This window comes from Lycorma delicatula, chromosome 11 (genome assembly GCF_047948215.1).
Source record: "Lycorma delicatula isolate Av1 chromosome 11, ASM4794821v1, whole genome shotgun sequence".
Classification (NCBI taxonomy): domain Eukaryota; kingdom Metazoa; phylum Arthropoda; class Insecta; order Hemiptera; family Fulgoridae; genus Lycorma; species Lycorma delicatula.
This window is the reverse complement of record NC_134465.1, coordinates 68,590,633-68,613,691: the sequence shown is the minus strand read 5'-3', so window position 1 is coordinate 68,613,691 and position 23,059 is coordinate 68,590,633. Positions and strand designations below refer to the sequence as shown.

Below are 23,059 nucleotides of genomic sequence, written 5' to 3'. Positions count from 1 at the left end.
GATTTAGCGTAAGAAAATTTCTTTCTTACGCCTACAGGAGGAATCAAAAGCCCAGATTTTTACCGGATTTGTGTTTGGATAACGTATTTCCACGGAATTAGTAAAAAATGCGGAATGTAATGAACTTGATGGTAGTAAAGACGATTTACCTTTGGCAGAGCGGCGTCGAGACTACCGGTAACTCTTCTACAACCATTGACAGTGACGGTGATTAATTAAAAATAAAACCCCATATTAAAAAGCGAATTGAATTATCTTTTTCATCGTGGTACTTTCTTTTCGTTTTACTGGCCTACTGATTCTGAACTAAACTAGTACTTACGGTAATTAATTATGAATGTAATATTAATATTGTAATTTAAATGAACGAATTAAACGCTTTACTTTCTGAATATTTTCGTATTTTTTTAATCATATCTATTGCACTTTAAAATACCGGTATGTACTCGATTTTTTTTTTAGATTTTCGGTCCGGAAAATCGTGGCGCGTGGCGAGGGGTACTCGAATAAATACGGTATATATTTTTATATTATAATAAAATTAAAAGATAAATACTGTGAATAATAACAAATAAACAGGAAGAGGAAGGTCCGATAAGGTATGACATCAAATAATGGGAGGGGCATTGACTTAACGTTATACAAGGAAACTGGGAGAGGGGTAGGGAAAACGGTGAAAGGAAAAAGTTGGAAAGGGAAAAGGGGAAGGAGAATAAGTGAAAGGTAAAATTTGTGAAGTTCAGTTTTTTAATTTGTTTTATCAAATTTTCAATTGCGTTCATTTAAACTCTCTCTCTATCAATATCTCTCTCTCTCTCTCTCTCTCTCTCTCTATATATATATATATATATATATAAGCATTGCCGCTTCTGCTAGTATCAAATAAGTATGAACAGTGGTCACGTACAAGTAATTTATTATATAGTTTTTTTATATGCTATTGACCTTGAAAACATTACATATAATAGCGTCTGTATTTTGTTTTGACTACACTGTCAGTTTTAACTGAAATTTCTTTTTTGTTTAGCAAGCGGCAGTGTAATTATAAAGAGTTTTACTTTACAGTATCTTATATACATAACTCTTGTACGAACAAATACAAAAAAAAAATTCAATAAGAAATCCTTTTTTCAGGCTTACTAGGAATTATAGAATGAGAAATGAAATATTTTCCTGTCTTCACAAAAGACGAATATATATTTTATATATCGATATACCGATTCAAAATGTTTATTACGATCGCCAAATGGATTGTCTAATTATTAAACATCATTACATTCGTAGAAAATATTACTCTTAAGTAATATTAGTAATATTAGATAATAAGAAATATATAATAAGATATTATATAATATATAATAAGATAATTATAAGAAATATAAGTAATATTAGATATTTTGCGTACAGTCATTAGAAGAAATAGAAATGATATGTAAAACAAATTAATAAACGAGTTTGCGCAAAATCCTTTAAATAAAAGAATCACATTAAAGCACTCTACAACCCTTCAAATCGTTTATTTAGACTAAATAATTTTCCGTTCACATACGTTATAAAAAAAACTTTTCTCAGGATTACCAGAGGAATTTCCTCTACAAAATAGATGAATCTATCTATGTATCTATGGATAGGAGGTAATATCTATGGACAGCAGTAGCCCCACTACTTCCTATCTTATCAAATCTATTTAGATTATAAGTAACTCAACTCGTTCGTATAAGACAGAACAGTGGAAATATTGCTGAAGTATGAGTACGATTTCCATTTGTCAACTCAAAAAATATAATCAAAATAACAAATTCATTTCTTTATGATAAATTAAACTATCCTTTTTAAATGAATACGATTCATCGTAGAATTGAAGAATTCTGCGATAAAAATTAATTTCAATTTGCTCCTTCGAACGAAGGAGACACTTTCTCCTTCGTTCTCGCTCCTGTCCACCGTTTTGTTATTCTTATATCAAAAATTTATCTCATGTTCGGATAGGCGAATCGCATTAATATTTGTTAAGCATCTTTGTAATGGAGGTTTTACAATATTTCGAAGCGCCCCTATGAAGAGGCCGCAGCATACCGTTTGGGAATCACTGGTCGATAAGGTTTCGGTTATTATCAGTAATACGAAATTGGGAAATTATCTTCGATTAGTTTTCCTTATCGAGAAACAATTATTTCCATTTAGAAAGATTTTCTAGCAGTTTTAGTATTAGTTGCCCTTACATTCGATGCGTATAAAAGAAACTTCTACTAAAATAACAGTTTGTTCAAAATATTATCGTGCTTTATTTTTTCAACCGTGTTTAAATTTCCGTCTGTATTTTGTCCGAACTTGATTCAAAACAGTTCGGTCAGTTCTGTATTATTTTAAAAATAGTTTTAAAAAAAATATTTTTTAATAAATCTGACAAAAATTTCAAATCTTGGCCTCACGTAATTATTTCTATCTGTAGCGATATCATTTCTGCTTCTATTTTTATCTTATTTTTATTTAGTCTGAAACAAATAAATTAGACGATTGAATCAATTTTATTAGAATTCCTTTTTTTCATTATAAGAAGACCGTATCGCTGAATCGTAAAATTAGACCGCATGATATAAGATCGGTTACAGTTTATTTTAAATTTTATAGATTAATTTAAATGTGTTAAAGTAGCTTTTATTTGTTTTAAATGGAAGAGTAGCCTCGGATAAAATATCAGAACGTTTTACTCTTAGAAAAAAAACACTAATATAGCATTGAGGTATATTATTTAAACAGGAGGTATTTTCTTTACCGGTTTCCACATTGTGGAGGTAATGAAAAAATGCTTAGTTAATTTTCAAGGGCAAAAAGTATGTTATATAAGATATACGTGCAATGAACGCAGAGGAGAAAAAGGATACATAGGTTAGACCTGGAGAGGGAAGAGCGAAGATTGCTGCGTGTTGAAGGTTTAACTTTTAACCGTTTTACAGTTTCAATTCTGCTACGATATAGAATAGGACTTTTTATTACTCAGTTTTAAAAGTTTAACACATACACGCACGCACGCACGCCCGCACACACACACACACACACACACACACACACACACACACACACACACACACACATATATATACATAATAATAATAATTTAATATCGATCATTTTATTTTTAACGAGTTAGTGTCTTCTTTTACGGAATTTTCATATTATTTTTTTATTTTTTAAATTTGAACGACGTAAAAGTTTACTGTTCGAAAATTTTACGACGGGGAATTTTAGCCGATTCTTTACTTTCGACACGTATTGTTCATCGCTACATTAACAGGTAATAAAATCTAATTTAGACTTTTATGTAAATAACGTTTTAATTTTGTTGATTATAATTTTAGTATTTGATTTCAAAGTAAAAAAACAGTTAAGTAACATAAATAATTGTTTAAAGTCCTTCAAATTCAATTGTTGTTGGAAAAACTGACCGGATTGAACGAAAATTTTACTTGAATTTAAACTTTATGGTTTTCTATAATCAATTGTCTGCTTCCAGCGGGAGAGAGTCGTGGAAAGAGCCTTGTGTAATTACTCGCTTCACCACCACGGGCCATTCTGCGCCGATAGCAGCTAAAATAAAAATCTTTTAATTTTTTATAAAGTAAAATATTTACAATAAGCCTCATTTTGTTTCCGTTTTAAAAATCTCCTGTTTCAAATCGATTTATTATTTTTTTGTTTGTTTAAATTTCATCATTAAACGTGAACGCATGATATTTTTGATAGCGAATAAAATTCTCCAAGTCGATATCCCAGTATAAATTTAAAAAAAATATTATTTAACAAGTATAATAATATTTAATTTAAAAGGTTCATTTCCTTTGTTAAACTTACGCGTATATTTCATTAAATGGAAAAACCTTTTTCGAGATAAATAATTTCTTAACATTTTTTTTTTTTTAATTTAAGGGAATATTTTTTGTGTTAATGTATATAGCAACAGCTATTATACTGCCTTCCACGTGCGGTTATTTAATCTTTTCAGATCATGTAGCCACTAACTAGCTGTGTATATATGAAATGGTTACAAAATCATTTTATATGGCATCTAAGTCGGTTATTTTGTTTTGTATTCACAAAGGAATCCGTTTTATTACACAATTTGAACGATGTTTATACAATGTAAAATGTTTTATTTAGACTAGAAAGAATATGACCATTTTTTTCTCAGAAATGTGTGTGTGTGTGTGTGTGAGAGAGAGAGAGAGAGAGAGAGGGTGAGAGACTTGTGTATTAGCTTATCTTATATATATTTTTTATTTTTATTTTTTACATCATTTTTTTTAACTACTGGGGCTATTAAGGATTCTAGCTTCAGTTAGTGGGATTTTCTCTTTTGTTTATGATTTTTTCTATACCATTCGTTTAATTATTTTACATAATAATGGCGTTTCCGATACAATTTCTAACGTACTCTTATATTGAAATATATTTTTTATTACGTATATTGATGTATAACGAAAATATTACATTTCCTAGTTTACTTTCTGTTATATATAAATTTTGTCATTACAGGAATGTCTTATTAAAAAGTTATTTTGGAAATTTAAGTGGATTTCGATTTTTTAATGATATAAAGAAAATTAAAAGAAGAAAAATTAATAAAAAAAATTATATAAAAGTAGTTTTATAGGAAGACTGTTAAAATAATTGTACCGATTCGTCTTAGATTACATAATATATATCGAGAGATCATCCATATTGTTTGATTTTGTCGTTTTAACCTGAAATGTTTTGTCAATCAAGAATAATATTTGTCTCGAAGCCTCGTTAAAGAAACGCTGTCGATATGTACTATTTGCAGTGTTTTAGATGTCGGAGTAAAATTCATATCTGAATTTAAAGAAATTCTTTCGTGATTTGTTTTTAAACTAATTTCATATTTATATAATTTTAGATATGTACTTGTAATGCGGGGTATAATATTAACTATCAAACGCATGTTTAAGTCTTAATATAATCTAAGCTAGTCGAATAAATAAGAATAACAGGGTTAATTTTATTTTGAATTCCAAGTAGTATATTCATAATGTGTTGGAAGGTCGGTAAGCTATTAAGTAGATTTCATAAGAAAGCCTACCTATTGTAACGGATACCATGATTCGACTTCCCCAATTTGGACATCTTCGCGTTTCACATCCTCCAGATCCCAAAGTCCCCGTGAGCTCAAAAGTTTATGTATATATATATATATATATATTTTTTTTTTTTTTTTTTTTCTTGTGGACACGATAACCGCCGTAACTTTGCGCCAATCACTTTAAAATTGTTCCCTAAAAAAAAACTCCACCCAAATTCTCGGACGGGCTTGTTAACGGCGAAAATCGGACCGTGGGGATGGAAATGGGGCATTTTTTCGAAAAAACAAAACATTGATATGACTTTTTTATTAAGAAAAATATCAAACCCGTTTAAGTTCCTACGATTCTTTGGATAAGAACCTAAAACTTAGTAAATGTTTTACTATTTTTACTTAGTAAACTTAGTATCAAGTAAAGTTTCTTGATATCACCAACCGTTTGCTCACGGGAGGAAAAAAAGAGGTTTTAAAGACAAAAACAAAATCATACCTCCCTTAATAGGCACAGTATCGTATCGTTTTAAAGTGGTCGTTAATCCTGTAAAGATTCCCGATAACTTTTCTCTGAAGCAATTTTTGATATAACCGATCCTTACGGCAAAGGATTACCGAAACAAAAAAAAAATATGGATATATCTTTCTTAAGTAATTATATCGAATTCAATTAAAGTTCTTACTGTTCTTTGGATAAGGGTCTAAAACTTATGTAACTAAAGTTTTTTGATATAACCAACCGTTGGTCCAGGGGAAAAATAGGTTTTGGAGAAAAAATAAAGCTATACCTACCTTAATAGGCACAGTATCGAATCGCTTTAAAGTGGTCGTTAGTTTTGTTAACGTTACCTAAAGGTTTTGCTTGAAACAATTTTTCATGTAACCAACCCATACGGTAAGGGATTATCAAAATGTTGCTGTATTTGTAAGCAGGGCTTGTTGTATGCTAAACGCGTGATACTTTTTTCACATGAAACCGTTGTCGTGTTGAGTAAATTTGATTTTTTTTTAACTTTAAGGTGGGACATTTTTTTAATCCCCTCCTTATACCGGTGAAATGTTTTTGAAATTGTATCGATTTATTAATAATTATTAAGCACCGATTGTAAAAACGATTTAAAATAAATAATTTAATAAAAAAACATGAAAAAATCTACTATTAGTGAAATAAAATTTTATGTACTTTTCATTTATAAAAAAAAAGAAAAGGAAATGAAGTCAGATTCGAACCGATGTACCTTCCCCTTGTAAGAACCAAATATTTCTTTAATTAAAATTTTATTTAGCTATAACTCTGGAACCGATGAAAATAAGTACCGCTTATGATACGTCGTTGAAAACCTCTCGATGAGGGCCTATTGCGGTTACTGTACTACTATAGTTCTGCGGTTAAGGAAAACTCCAAAATCAAATTGTTTTTGATTTTGGACGCTTTTGGTCAAGTCAATTGCAATCAAAAGAGGAGATGCACGATTAGATGTTTACAGTCCTAATCCAAAATTTCAAAATTCTTATCCTAATCGTTTTTGAATTATGCGAGATACACATGCACGTACCTAGTACAGACGTCACGCCGAAAACAATCAAAATGGATTCAGGGATGGTCAAATGGAAATTTCCGTTGAAACTGGAAGCCGAACTTAATACTTAAGTTATTGTGATCGCGCGATTAAGTTCGCGCGATCACAATACTTCCTTTATTTCGTACAAGGATGTAAAAGTCGATATTTATAAATAACAGTTATCTTAATTCGTCCCAAATTATTTTTATTGATAACCGGTCCCAAATTATTTAATTCACTGCTGTAACGATTCTATTTCGCAAATCTTGAAGAGTAGCAGGCGTAATCGGTACTCACCGGTTTGGTCTAGCGGTTAACTCGTCATTGCAAATCGGCTGATTTCGAAGTCGAGAGTTTTAAGGTTCAAATCCTAGCAAGGTTAAGAATAACTTTTTTACCGATTTCATTAGATAGTGGATACCGGTGTTCTTTGGTGGTTGGGATTCAAACACATCTCACGAACGGTCGACCTGAGACTACAAAACTATGTAAAAACCGTTTCGAAGAAACCACGGCCGTCGCATGTCGAAAGAAGAATTTCTTAAGTTAGTATAGTTATTAGGAAATAACCGATAAATATAAATCTATAATTATAATAAATAAGTAATAATAAATATTATTTATTTTATTTTCATAGAAATTTTGAATCGGTATTAGGAAGGAAAGGGTGAAAATTAGTTTAGACTTTGTAAATAATGAATTATCGTGCATAAATATAATAACACCTATACATTCATTTAATACAAATCTAGAAATGCAGGGAGAACATTAAAAACAAAAAAATGACATTGTGCAGGCACGCACGACGCGAAATAATAAGTTTCAGGTGGGAAACGTAAAACACACTGAAGGCGTATTGTCCTATAAAAATATAAGTGGGACCTGACATTTCACAATATGCAATTTTCAAGGATGACGTAGCTTATCGTACGGTGTTCTTGTCGTACACGTATATTTAAACAGATCCTTCTTTCCAGTAATTTTTGCAAAAAATCAAACGAATAGTACCAAAATACGTCAAGAATAATGATGAAAGTAATAAAATAGCTGAAAATACCGATTTTTAATGTCTCACTGTGTATTCGCGCGCGCGCCGCGTTTTCCGTCTGAATTAATTTCTCAAAAAAAAAAAATAATTATAAAATTTCATATTACTTCTACAGCAATATAGTTTTGCTCCTAAAGGGTTTATATATTTTTTTAAAAATATTTACGTATACAAAAAATAAAATTAAATAAAGTTTAAAAACAACAACGGTTTACTTTTAAAACGAAATCGCTCTAAAAAGTAGAAAATAAATTTTCTGGTGATTTTAAGATAATGAAAATAATTTTCAGCATTTGTAAAAAATAACCCGTTGTGCGCCGAAAAAATATTATTTTGTCTTATCGATTTAATTTACGTTCACATTTTTACCTTTATTAATTATCGCAGATTACCTATTCGAATTCTTCAGTAAATATTTTACGAGCTCAGAATTCTTATAAATATTGAAAATTATTTTGATTATCTTATAATAAACAAAAATTATGTTCTACTTTTTAGAGAGATTTCGTTTTAAAAGAAAATCATTATTCAGTTTATTTATTTTTACTTTTTAATCTCCCGCTCGAACTTGTTCAAATATTATATCGTAAATTCTTTACAGGTATGAAACCTTTGTTAGTGCAAAATTTAACTTATATCGGTCGAGTAGATTTGGACGAAAGAATAACAGGTGTACACGTTGTTCTGCCGGATCTTTTATAAACTTTTCTACACGTGCAAATAACGGAGAAATTTAATATAAAAATATGTATGAGTTTCCGATTTACGACTGATGAAAGAGAAGCAAAAAGGTTTTTCTTTGTTCGATTCAACTTACAACGCTGTTTATTTTCTTCTTCAGAATACAATGCTGTAAAAGTTGTACGGATTTTGTTATTCATTTAACATAGTTATGGCTCTTACCAAAAATACGGGTCTTTCACGTTTACCTGCAGTCTTGGATCTGTCATATCGAATGAATTTTTTTTTTTAATACTAAACGATACGTGATTTTAATGTAATGTTTTGTGGAAATAATGGCGAAACCACTTATCAACTCTTTTTTTTTATTTATGAGCACTGAAAGTTGGAGGGACGTAAAAATAGCGATGGATATAAAACGAGTTAAAACCCCCTCGTTTCAACTTTCTTATTACGTACCTTTAGAATTACACCCGAAACAAACTTAAAACAAATAATGTTGGAATTATGGCCCAGACCCTAATAATAAAAAATAACTAATAATTTGCAATACTACTAGAAATTAAACGGCCCGGTCAACCGAGGTATTTACTTTAATTAAAAAATTTAGTTTTATATTTTCAGTTGTAAATTACTTAATGCAACAAACTGAAAAAATTTTGACATCAAAAGTTTCTCAAGTCCTTTTACTCGAGATTTTTTTCGATACGTGTTGTTTCGTTACAGGTCTCGCTGTAGCAGATCATCAGCATCAGTCTCCCGATTATCCATCCGAGGGAACACACTATTTTATCTAAATGATAATTTTCCAATATTTATACCGCATTTAATTTTTCTTTTTTATTTACACTAAATTTTCTTTATAAATAAAATAAAATAAAAGCTCGTTTTATATATATTAATTTTATTTTATTAACCGAACTAAAATGTTATAGTAAAATTTTTAAAGTTAAGAGATACTTTTTCGTTATTTAAAACCTTTTTTTTTTAGTTTAGATTATGCAAATTAGTTTATTTAATTGGTTTCTTGAAAATAATTTTACAATTAGTTCGATTAATGAAAATTAATTTCTTTATATATATGTATATATATATTTTCTTTTCATTAATGGGGTTATAGTCTACCCTTTTCCTTATTGTTGTCTGCGAACACCAGTCATCATCTATGTGCAGGAAATATATATTTACGTTTGACATTAAATGGAAACGTGTTGTATAAAATCATCTATAACTACAATACTAACTATTGCCGACAGTTTTGGTCTGGAAACTGACATATATTCACTAGGACGATTAAGAAACTTAAAATTATTTTGGAGATATGATATATAACCGATAACCTATCTTCTGAGTTTGACATAAGCCGCTTTATCCTGACCAAGAATTTATTTCTAATCGATCCAAGTTTCAACATTCCAGCCGAAACTGGTATTTTAATTTTTGTTCAGTCCTTTCTTAATCTCAGTGAGCAGTTATCAGAATCCAATAATACAAGAACAAGAATAGTTTACATACCGGCTGAAAACCTCTTACCTGTTAGTAACCATCTTAACGTGAACACATTTTCTTAAGAAAATCACATTTGTGAACACCATTTTTTTTTAAATTCTTTCAAAATGAATGTGGAAGCTTAGTCAGAAATAAAAACGGCTTTAAACTTTTAATAATGAGTTACAAATTAATATTATTTTATGAAACATGTTCCGATCGAGTGAACAGTGAAATAAGATACTTTTTATCAAATCGGTTACAAAAACTGTATTCATTTTGAGATCACTTTATGCTATTAGAATACAACGTTTGGGATCGTTCCAAGAATTTAATGTTATGAAACTTTGAACCGTTAAAGTTTACAAAAGAAAAAGTGTTTATTAAAAAAGATTGAATAATGTAAGATTTACAAAACGATAATAAAAACTTAACTTTTAGTACTGCTGTTTTAAAACAAAAAAAACCTTTTATTAATGCAACTATGTTTTATTTCTGTTTCAGGAAGCTTACCGACAGTGAAAAATGCTCAGAGTAATGCATTAACAGTACAGGAAAATACTTTGTAAGAGATAAGTCAGAATAATGAGTAAATTACAAAGTATTTCTGAAATAATTTATTCTTCTAGACAGCACTTTTAGAGGACAAAATTTACAAGAAAGGTAAGTGCAATATTTACAAACTGGTAACTGAAGATTTTTATTTAATACGTATGTTGAGATTAGTAGAGTAATCAAAATAATTTAATGGTATTAACCGTGTAAAGTGGAAAGAGGATCTAAAAGAAATATCTGATGTGGACACCACTTGACAACCTTCTACACCTATTAAATTACAAATATTTTTATATATTTACATTTAAATAAAAACCCTAATATTTTCCATCTAATATTTACTTTCATCATTTACCAAAAATTAATTATAATAGTATAAGTTTCATACACTTCCTAATTTATACATAAATTTTAATAATATAATATAATCATGAATTTTAGCGATGTATGAAATAGTTATTTTTGGAATAATTGCAAGAACTATTCTTTTTCTATCTATATACAGGATTATCATAAAAGAATGGTGCGGTCTTGAACATGATTTAAATTAAATCAGAATTACTTACAATTTATGTTTTTTATTTTTCAAATTTATCCTCTCGAACATTTTTTTACATAATTAATAAATTCAGTATGTGCGCCCTTAGTCGCTCGACAAATGTTCAAACGATACTCAACTTCTCTCCAGACATTAGTTAACATTTCTTCGTTAATGGTTGTCATTGCTTCATTAATCTTGTTTTTTAAGCGGTTTAGGTCGCGAATTTTTTGCATATAAACAACGCTTCTGATGTACACCCACAAGAAAAAATCGTAAGGTGTCAGGACTCCTTGGAGGCCAAAGTACGGGTCCTTGCCGGCCTATCCATCTATCTCCAAATTTAATGATTGTGGTTTTTTTTTTGTATTTCAAGTAACCTCATTACAGCTTTTTTGTAATATAAATATATATATTTTTTTAATTATAAATAATCTAATACGGTATAATTTGATGAAGGAAAGATCGACTAGGAAACGAAATGTTTTACTAAGAAATTTGATTTTTTCCTCTATATACTTTCAATACTGCATAATTTTTATAGAAAAACGTCATTTGACAAAGGGGTTCAAATCTGACTCAAATTTTATTACTCTATATTTAAAAATATTTCGCGATTGTACTCTAAATATCAATGGCGTATTTGAAATAAAAATCAAACAAGAGGAAATTTGGGGAAGTTATGCAACCGTTTACTAGGTTTTTTTTTACTCAGAAAAAAAAAATTACAAAAATATATAAATAAAATATAATTTTTTATAGGAATAGAATAAATGGACTGTGAATTTCTTAATCTGTAGTCTTCAATTAGCCGATATTTCTAATTTTGATGCACGGCTTACACACACAACTTAATTTAAAATATTTATTATTTTATTTAAATATAATATTTATTTGTTTACTTAATTCACCGATTCTAACTAAAGCGCGCTCGCATACCGTATTTAATTCGCGCAGGTGTGGCTGTACTAGCGGCACCAATCGAGACTAACTAAAGTAATTTCACAACTTACACAAGCAACTTACACGGTATAAGCGTGTTCGCTTATACCGTCGGCAGATTGTTGCAGGTGTGAGGCTTAACGCACCAGGTAATAAATTAACCGGGCGATCGAGTTCGAGACCCGGCCAGTCCGAATTATTTTTTTACACTAAAAATATTACTCATTTATTTACTTTTACCGCTCACCTGTGACGTCACGATATATAGAGAATTTTTGGGGTGGAGGTGCGATTTTGTAAATATTTTAATTTTTAAGAAAAATACGACTTTAATTAGGCGAAATCTCGAGATACTGAGAGGGTGCTCTTGCTCTACAGCGTCGTCTACTTGAGCTTTTAAGTTGAAAATTTAACGCATCAATGCCCCCATATGTAGAAGTAATCTGACCATGTTTGGTCAAAATCGGTCCGGTTAGAGATTTAAGACGATTTAGAAGCCAACACCGAACTCGCACACTCGTACATACGAACATTAACATTCGGAAAATTTCCATCCGGTTTTTTGGGTTCTGTAGATGCGAAAACGTCAAGATCCGGCGAAAACCCGCATATGCCCAAATTTGACAGATTATGATACTTTTCCTTCTAGAGCTACAGCTCTACTATAGAGCTATCTAGACGGGAAAGTTAAAGAACTGCTCAAGATTTTCCTGGATAGATCATGGCAAATCATGATATATGCATAACCGTGATAAATTCATGAATATGAGCGTCACGAAATGTTTAATTAAATAAAAAACAAAATGTTAAAATCTGTTAAAAATGATATTAATACTAAAAAAACACAACCGCAGGCGATTTAGTACAATTTATTAACACAGCATCGCATTGTATTTACTATATATAACAGTATAACTTATCGTTAAAATGTTCCGTTGAATCGCTTAAAACGTAAAAGCTCTTGGAAATTACTTCTTTACTCCAGATCTTTTAATGTACCACAAACGTATGGAGACTTAGCTGGTGATTCATCCGATAAAAATGACTACTTCATCCAACAGGACAGTAGAATAATATTCTGAATAATCATTAATTATTACAGCCTTGATTTATTACACAAGTAATTGCGCTTTTCGATCTTTTAAAAATAACGGTTGAGCTTTAGAAACAGAATGATGATTTTTCAGGGTAATTAATTTTTAATTACATTTTAAAACTTTCATAGTCATCACGAATCGTTACTACGAGAGGTTATCTCTAAATTAAAAGACAGTTTCGTTGTAAAATTTTATTCTGAAAACTTTATAAATATTTTTTTTATTTCTCTTGAACCGCATACCTTATACTACTTTTCTATATAATCGCAACATGAATTAAGACATTTATCGTAGTGATACAACACCGGCTTCAATATACCTCGTCGTATTCTAGACGACAATGCAGCGAGTACATTATTAGGGTGTCCACAAAAGACACAGGTTCGCCTACCTTAAGGAGAGAAATTTCCCAGCGGTCTTTACTTTAGAAATATCCCTCGTAAGTTACATCCACGTGTGGATGTCTGTTGCATATGGAAAAATTACTTACTTACATAAGTAATTTTTCCATATTACTTACTTACTGTACATTAGTGTCTATCCTGAAAGGGTAGATTCTGAAGTTTTTCTTGGTGTACTTCAATATGTGCACCGTTTGTTTCCCTGCAAATGTCCAGACGGTAATCCGGCTCTTCCCATGTACTCGTCAGGATGTCGAGTGTAATGTATGCTACCGTCACACTGCAACAACACTCTCCTGTAGATGGCTGATGTCGCGGATTTTTACATGCCCTCCTGAAAAGAGATCTAATGGGGTTTAGACTCCTTGTTGTTTTTCTCCTAAACGTTATATGTAAATATAATTATTGAGAAAAATACTAATTCTAAACCGAGAACTGAATCTGAGATCTTCAGTTTACTCTTATTTTCAATATGTGAAACCAACCATGTATTCATAATATAATATTTAACATTGACTTCGTTATTTTAATTTAAATTAAGGTTACAGGTATTTCTTACACTACCCAGCAGGCTGTTAAAGAACTTGGCTGTAAAAAAGAAATGCTTTTGAAACAATGTACAATAAGGCCTTGGAACAGTAACATTTTCTTTAAGAGTCTGCTTAATTATTTAATAGCTGTTACCCCCCCCCCCAAAGACATTACCACTTCATTTGTAAAAGGTTAGAAGATCTTATAAACAAAGAGATATAATGCAAAATACAGATATTTACTGAAAAAAGGGAAAGGTTTTCCCTACTTGCACACCACACATTACATTACAATAGCATTTCTAAATGCATTTACAATACAATTTTCAGTAAAATAGCATTTTGCAAAATTATCTGATGAAGATAGCCAATAAGTTGATGGCCAGCAATATAATCCATAGTCTAATTTTGAATGAACTAGACCAAAATAGATCTGACAAACATCTACTGAAAACGCTCATAAAATTTTTTTATACATGTAAACAAATCTCTTTAAAACTGTACACATGTATATGTAAATTCCTTGATAATTACCCATCTACCTTCAGCCTTAAGTATTTAATAGAATTCACCCAAGAAATGTTTGAAAATTGGCATTATAGTTGAGTATGAGCATGATCAACACTATGGCATATTAATAGAGCTAATAACCTGGAGGCAGATGATAAAGAAAAAATTAGATATTTGATTTTTAAAGCAGTACAGATCAGTCTGCAACTTACCAATATTCTTAGACAAATGTACTAGAGCCATATTTGCAAAAGATATATAGCTTCCTCTTACTGTTAAATTATTTGAAATACGTCATTATTAAAAGTTAATAACAGAATAGATCTTTAATAACCAGGCCCTGGGGATTCACATAATCAACAATTCACCTAAAGGTTATTGCTCACACAGCTGTCTACAATTATGCACCTTTTTTCTGCCTTCCAGTCAATACGCAAACCATTTTAAATCTAGACCTCTAATTTCAGTACTGTACGTTTTAAATAAAAATGAATTTGATGATTAACTATATCAAGTGCTTTATAAGTATTAATAAATAATACAGAAACATACATTGCAAATTCAGTACTTACCCTCCTGAAACCCAAATTGACACGAGCAAAAAATTTATTTTTGGATAAAACTAACCTATTTTCTTATTGCTTTTTCTAGCAATTTAAAAAAATTCAAAATAGTAAAATGGGCTAATAGATGCCAACCGTATTTTAAAAGCCTAATTTATGAACCGGAACAATTTCTGCTGATTTCATGGTGGAAGGAAATTTACCCATAGCAAGACTATTATTGTATGTAGCAGATAAGGTAGGGATTACTTGAACAGAAATTTCCTTAACAAGCAGAGGAGATCTTATCAGTACCTGGACATTTACCTGGTTTCAGAAGCTATGTATATATATAGCTTGAAATATATATATATATATAACAAGTCATAACTGATCATGATAATTCTACATCTTTCTATCGTTTACAGTACCAGTGCTACTGATAACTTCATTAAATATTCTAACAAAGTATTCGTTAAAAAAATATTAATAATTTCATCTTCATCAGAAACATTACCATTTGCTCATATTTTTGATAGTTTATTTGTAATCCTAGATACTAGTATACCAGTTTATAAAGTTTATTTGTAATCCTAGATACTAGTATACTGGTTTATAATTCTCCAATATCCCTGCAAATATATGAAAAAAAAAAATTTTTTTCAAACTATGTGCAAATCCCATGAATTTAATAAACAATCAACCCAAGTAGTTAATAAAATTCACCCGAGATATCATTTGACAGTTGCATTGTATACAAGCGTGGTCATTACTATTATGGTATATTATGAAACTAATAAGCTAATAATGTACCATTCATTTCACTCTATTTTGCAATAATGTATTCTAATTTTTTTCATTTGCTTCATTTCAAAAAAGAAACTGTATAATCACTGTAAACATTTTACAGTTTGTTTTCCATTCTCCTCGGGATATTAATCGCATAGGAATAATCCCCATTACTTTTTAATCTTTACATGGAACTGATATATAGTAATTCTAGCCGAGAGTAAAAGGATTTAGAAGGAACAATGAACGGCTTCGATGAAGTCCTACGCAAGAACGACCGCATGAAAATAAACAAGAACAAAACGAAAGTAATGAAATGTAGTAGAAATAATGAATGAAGATGGACCACTGAATGTGAAAATAGGAAGAGAAAAGATTATGGAGGTAGAAGAATTTTGTTATTTGGGAAGTAGAATTACTAAAGATGGACGAAGCGGGAGCGATGTAAAATGCTGAATAGCATAGGCAAAATGAGCCTTCAGTCAGAAATATAATTTGTTTACATCAAAAATTAACTTAAATTTCAGGAAAGGATTGTTGAAAGTATATGTTTGGAGCGTCGATTTATATGGAAGTGAAACTTGGACGATCGGAGTATCTGAGAAGAAAAGATTAGAATTTTTTGCAATGCGGTGCTATAGAAGAATGTTAAAAATCAGATGGGTGAATAAATTGACAAATGAAGAGGTATTGCGGCAAATAGATGAAGAAAGAAGCGTTTGGAAAAGTATAGCTAAAAGAAGAGACAGATATATAGGCCACATATTATGGTCTTCTGGAATAGTCGCCTTAATGTTGGAGGGACAGGTAGAAGGAAAAAATTATGTAGGCAAACAAATTGTTAGGGATGTAGGATGGAGGGGGTATACTGAAATGAAATGACTAGCACTAGATAGGGAATCTTGGAGAACTGCATCAAACCAGTTAAATGACTGAAGACAAAAAAAAAAACAAATACCTTGACAAATACATTTTGTATATATAGGTAACTCATTTTGATGGGGTTAATAGTACTGAATATATTGCATTTAGAAAAATTTAACTTATTACATTAAAATTTTTAATTTTTTTTGTCATTGGATTACGGGAAGGTTCAAGTAAGACACTTGCCATAGGCACTTCATACCCTCGTTACGGAACTGGCTCTAAGAAATCATAAAACATAAGATAACATCAATTCATTAAACTTTAGCATAGTTCATATGTTAGCCCTTAGTTTAAACTTGTAACGCAATGCAGCATAACAGATAAGTAAAACTTAAACCATGCTGTTCAGGTCTTTTAATCTTACTTTTATTTTCCACTTTACTTAATTTTCAAACTTTGAAAATATTATTTGACAACCAGGCATTAATTCATTAGGTTTTTATTTAAAACAATAAGATTGCTTATGTTAGATTTTACAATTCTCATCCTGCAGCTCCATAACAGGTGTCTTTACAGAAAAATACCCAAGGATAAAAATGCCTTAAAATAATATTTTCAGCCCCAAAATGCAATAAAAACATAAGTTTCCATTTGAAATAATGAAGTTGGCTGCCAGATTGGTAAAGAGCCAAGCTTCGAAAAATTATAATATTGTAGGGAAAAATGAAGGAAGGTTCCCCATTAAAGCCTCTCATAAAATATTTTGTTTTTGAAATCACAATTGTGGCTGTTTTGTGTTCAGCACTGTATATATACACCTTTTTCAACTTCTTTGCAGTCAGTTTCTATCTATAAAAAGTTAATCAAGAGATAAATGATTGGTCATTCATCCTCTGTACTAGTAAATGTGCAGTCCATCAATCCTATTACTGATTGAGAAAAAACCTATTTTTTTAAATCATACGATTAAAATATTACCTTATGTTATTTTCTATTAGTTTAGCATATATCTAATCTAACAAACAATAATCCTATAAGATATCCAACGTTATTTTCAAGAACAGAAAATAAACAACAGTTTCGCACAAATCAATTATTAACCTACTGTATAATTTTATCAGTGTAAGGAATTGGGACTCTTCTATACCTTTACCTTAGCCAAGAAAGTCTAGTTTAGAGGGATTGGACTCTCTTTCACCCATTCTTGAATGAAGGTAGGATTTCCTAACTGTGTAAACAATTAAACCTACTGATTAGATAATTAAATAATTTTTAGATTTACTGAATGCTACCCACCCAACCAGGTTGGTCTAGTAGTGAACGCATGTTCCCAAATCAGCTGATTTGGAAGTCGAGAGTTCCAGCGTTCAAGACCTAGTAAAGGCAGTTACTTTTGTACAGATTTTGAATACTAGATTGTGGATACTGGTGTTCTTTGGTGGTTGGGTTTCAGTTCATCACACATCTCAGGAATGGTCGAACTGAGACTGAAAACAAGACTAAACATCATTTAAAATCATTACATATCATCCTCATTTATCCTCTGAAGTAATACCTGAATGGTAATTCCTGGAGGCTAAATAGGAAAAAGAAAAAAGGTTTACTGATTGCATTTAGTCGATATCAACAAAACAATCAAGAACTCATTCATCCTTTTTTTCAATTCTGGTTTGGGTCCAGTATTGGCAGAGTTTGTTGATAAAAAAGAAATAATAATAGTAATAAACACAATGAGAAACTATTTTAGATAATAAACATCTTCAACAAATTAATTTAAAAAAATAAATAAATTAAACATTTTATTTTTTATCCACAAAGTGTAAACTTTTTTTTAATATATGACAATATTTTATTTTCAGAATAAATTTGAAATAAGATATTGCACCTTAAGGTAAAATAAACTGAAATGAGTGGTACAAAATATAAAAAAACAAAATAACAGGGGAAAGAAATTAAACAGAAAAAATTGCATATTTAATTATTTCACATTCTGCTGACCTCTACTGTAACACCACTTGTGGTTGTTAACCACTGCTCACTAGAGCAATATGTATGTTAACAGTGAGACAGAAAGTAGTACTGTCTCAGCCTTTCATCTAGAAGGTCTCAGGTTTGAATACCAATCAACAGTCAAACATGGCATTTTTTACATGCTACAAAATTCCTGTTCCATGTTTCCATGCTCAAGGTTTAAGTTTTATGGTGAATTAATAATAAAAATATGTATATCTACATAAAAAAATATACGTGCGTGTTTGTTTATTTATGATAATGGAACATTCATTTCAAACTTCATGCTTTAAAGGATATTGGAAAATTTTTATAATCATCTGTGATTTCATCTTTATTTCATGAACATAACTATAAGAATCTTTTTATAATATTTTATAATAAATTATTGGTTATTTCGTATTAATAATTAGCCGGTCAGGACACACTTCACTTGTCTGACCTCTGGACCCCCGATGCATTCATTATCTGAATATAAATTAACTCCTTCCTTTACATTAGTTTAGATATTGAAATATGATATATTACTTTGCATGCCTGGGTTGAAATTTCTTTGTTTTTCTTATGTAGATATAAATGATTGGGTGGGCCTATTAGTTATTAGATAAAATAGGAGTTTTATTTAGAGATTGTTATGGATATCTTGTTAATTACTTTTATTTCTGTTATTATTTATTTTTGCATTATACTAATAAGAAAAGTATGTTTTTGGGACACTTAATTTATAATTAAGTTTTTTATTGGGTGGCCATTTAATAAATGTTCATTTTTAGAGTGTTATGCGTTTATATTTTTTTTTATTATTAGTTATATTAGCATGAAATTTAAGTTAAGAATTTTATTTACTTGTTTTTTTTTGCATACTTGTAGAGTGTGCTGCTCAAAAGTGTTTGATGAATGCTAAAATAAGTTTGATTAAAGAATGACCCCCCCCCCTTGTTTAAAGTAGTCAGTTTTTGACTTTGCTTATCAGTTCCAAGATTTCTGATATGATCAAAAACATCCTCAAAATCTTTTCTTTTCTTTTTGGTGTGTATGTATGTATGTGCACGCGTGCGCGAATCTGTGTCATTCTTGCCATAGTATTTGGATGCTTGTAATGATGTCTTTTCCCTTCAGCTTGATTTCTTCTATTCTAGGAAAAAATAAGTCACTGAGAACTAAATTAGAGTAATAATAATTAGTGTTGAAGACAGCTATTACATTTTTTCAAACAAGACTGTAAGAACAAGAATACGAGTATATATGCATGAGAAGTATTTTTTCTGTACAGTATAAAATGAGACAATATTGTGTCATAGATATTGTCTTAAATGTCTTTATATTTTGATTATAATAATTTATAATAGAAAATATTACAATTTATAAATTAATCTTTAATGCTTGGCATTATAATAATCGATGAGCTTCAAAACAGCATTGTCATCATCCTTTGTCACAACTCCATTAAATTACTGTCTGATAGGGTCTTCTGTTTTTTATCACTTATGAATGAGTCTCTCCTCAAAAATATTCTTTCAGCTTTTTGACAATGGATATTTTTCAGAATTAAGTTTGGACTGTTTGGTGGGTTACCAAATATGTCTTATCTGTTTGACGTCTTTCCAGTCAGATAATATGTTACATCAGTAGGCTATGAATAAACATTCGTTGACCTTGCATCAGAATAGTGTCCTTTGTGAGCCACTTCTGTTGTTGATTTCAGATAGCAGAGCACAATTTCTATAATGTATTTCACATAGAGAAAAATCAGTTCCTAATCTGAGTTAGTGGTATGACTTGTGTATGTTTTTTCTATTATAAATGCTTTTTTTGCAAGCCATTGATAATAGCAGAGTAGATAGCCACCTAGAACTTACTTCATACCTGTTTTTCTATCGATTCGAATCATGTCGTATCATTTCTGTAATTCCTTATATTTTTTGCATTATCACTGTGCTCAGCAGCCAGTTTTGAATAATTTTCAGATGTATCTTAATTTAAAAATTCAAAATTATATCAATACTTAAATTTCAAAATTCTTTTCAATGTAAATGCACTTTTAAACTTTAAAATTTGAATGTAAATGATTACAAGAAGGAACAGCCAGTTGTAGACTGCAGAGAAAATAAGAACACTTTTTGACTGATTTTTAAAGGTACATTATTCTGTTAAGGAAGTTATTAAACGGTCATTACTTTTTAAGAGCTTTCCTTTTTCAGGAGGTTTCAGTCCAATATGATATTTTTTAATACATTTTCAAAAAACAAATTATTAAAGTTGTGGAGAGCCCTTTTACTTTTAAATACTGTGTTAATTATCAACTTTGCCGTGCTCAATATGCTTGTGTCTTCTTTGAGGATAAGCAATTTTATTGCGCGGGTGATTGTTGTTTTACATTAGGAAAGCCAAGTTCAGTATCAGTTATTATAAAATAAAATTAGATTATATATCATCTAATGCATGACTCCATTTTTTCCCTTTTTGCTTGCTTCTTAGAAACAGTATGGCTGAAAATTGCCCTATGAAAAGATGTATTTGAATAATGAGAAGGTTAATTATGTAGAGGGTATTTTTAATTTATCATTGTAAATTTTCCATTCATGACTATTTGATTCTGGTCATTGTTTAGCTCTTCTGTTTGTTTTTTTATAAAAAAGTAAATACCCCGATCTTTCAAAGACTTATGTTTGTTTCTTTGTATATCATCTGCTCAATCTGTTCCCTTTTACTTTCCTGGCATCATAGCTTTACACCTATGTTTCATGAAGGAAAGTCGGAAAATCGGTAAAAAATTGGGGTATGGGTTTTTTGCATTTCTCAACGTTTCATGACCCAGGGACCCCAAAAAACAAAAAAGAAAGTGGACGGGAGATAATGTTCATTCGTATGTGTGTGCATGTGTTGGCGTGTTTGAAGCTTAACTTTTGAATAGATAAACCAATTTTGATTAAGTTCTGTACAGAGATTTGTAAATACGGGATGATTTGTTGGTAAAATTTTGGGGTCAGTATTCCCAAGGGTAGAGGGATGTTTTTAGGGTCAATTTTCTCAAAATTTTGCTAATATAATTCACTTTATTATTAAACTCAGTAAATGCGCACATGCTTATCTTACCATTTAAAAAGAAAAATTTTCCCCAAATTTATAAAAACCAAAAAAGCTAGCTTTTTATTTATTGTACATTTTTTAACCAAATGGTTTTTTTATGTTTTCCTAGCCATAGTAGCAGTGCAACCGATTCAAAAAAACCTTTTTCAGTTTATTTTCTTGTATTATTATCTTTCCATTATACAAGAATAATAACCGATTACAAGAAAGTATTAAATCTTTGTTAATCAACTTTTTTTTAAATTAGTACTATGGGAATTGTGCCAGTCTGCTATTCAGGTTCTGTCTGTAAGGTTAGGGAGGGAGGCAGTGCCTAGAGTGGAGGAAAAATTACTTAGTGGAATTTAATGACCCTTTTGTATAGAAATCAGCTTTTTTTAACCAAATGGCCATGTGGATTAAATGCAAATATTTCCGTAATTTTTTTGTGTCCAATTTTTAGAAAAATGAGTAGAAATAATGGCTGTTATTAGTGATTGCTTTTTTTGTAATTATTGTACAGTTTGCAAAGTGAACATAGGAACAGATTTTTTAATGCTTGTTTAAAGTTTTTGATTCTTGTTTCTTGTTTAAGTATTATAACTAAGTGACCTGTTGTGAGTTACAAGTATTCTTGAAATTGGCTTTGCTATTTTCAAGATCATAAGGCAGGTTTTTAAGAAAAGTGAGGAATAAGTGGTTTCCTTTTACTTTCTTTACAGAGCTGAATACATTATTATACATAACATGTGAAGCTCACCAAAAGCAGAATATGTACAGATCTACTAGCAGTACCTTTATTCTCTTCATTGTAATATATAGTAAATCTTATTACTGTCCAAGAAAGCAACAATGATTAGAGTTCTTTGTATCTCATCCGTGTGTTTGTATATATCACAACCAAGATGAGGAGATATAAAGCCAAGATGAGGGTAACGCAAAAAACTAATTTGCTCTTTGTGTTGAGAAACAATGCATAATTACATTATCTCTAGGCTAAAAGAGAGGAAAATTTGTTCTTCATTTAATTTTAAAATAAAATTAAAATTTGTTGTTTTCTTTAAAAGAATTAAACAAACTTCGACCTAGAGAATCGGGCATTTAATCAGAGGGTTTCCTAGTTAAAATGTGGCTCAGGCCAGCTAAATTTCCATTTTAATGAATGGTTTTTATCCATATCTGTCTGTTACAGGTCACTTTAAGACTGTCATAGTAGTTAAGAGTATTAATAGCTACATCATTTCCTCATGTATGTCAGCATTAAAATTAAAAATTATTTCCGCTTCAGATCCCTGTGGATGTATATAGATAGGGTTGACGGTTTTGCAAATGATAATT

At 30.2% G+C, this 23,059-nt stretch overlaps 1 protein-coding gene across 5 annotated transcripts in view; it reads left to right on the top strand.

Moving 5' to 3' along the window:
• Nucleotides 1-23,059, top strand: part of LOC142332146 (uncharacterized) — a 130,045-nt gene that overhangs the window by 34,587 nt on the left and 72,399 nt on the right. For 4 of the 5 annotated variants that reach the window (XR_012758175.1, XR_012758177.1, XM_075378409.1 and 1 more), the window contains exon 2: nt 10,376-10,534. The gene's annotated coding sequence lies outside the window, so the exon portion shown is untranslated. Of the gene's footprint in view, nt 1-3,127; nt 3,296-10,375; nt 10,535-23,059 lie in introns of those variants that run through there. The other variant, XR_012758176.1, reaches the window with a different exon arrangement.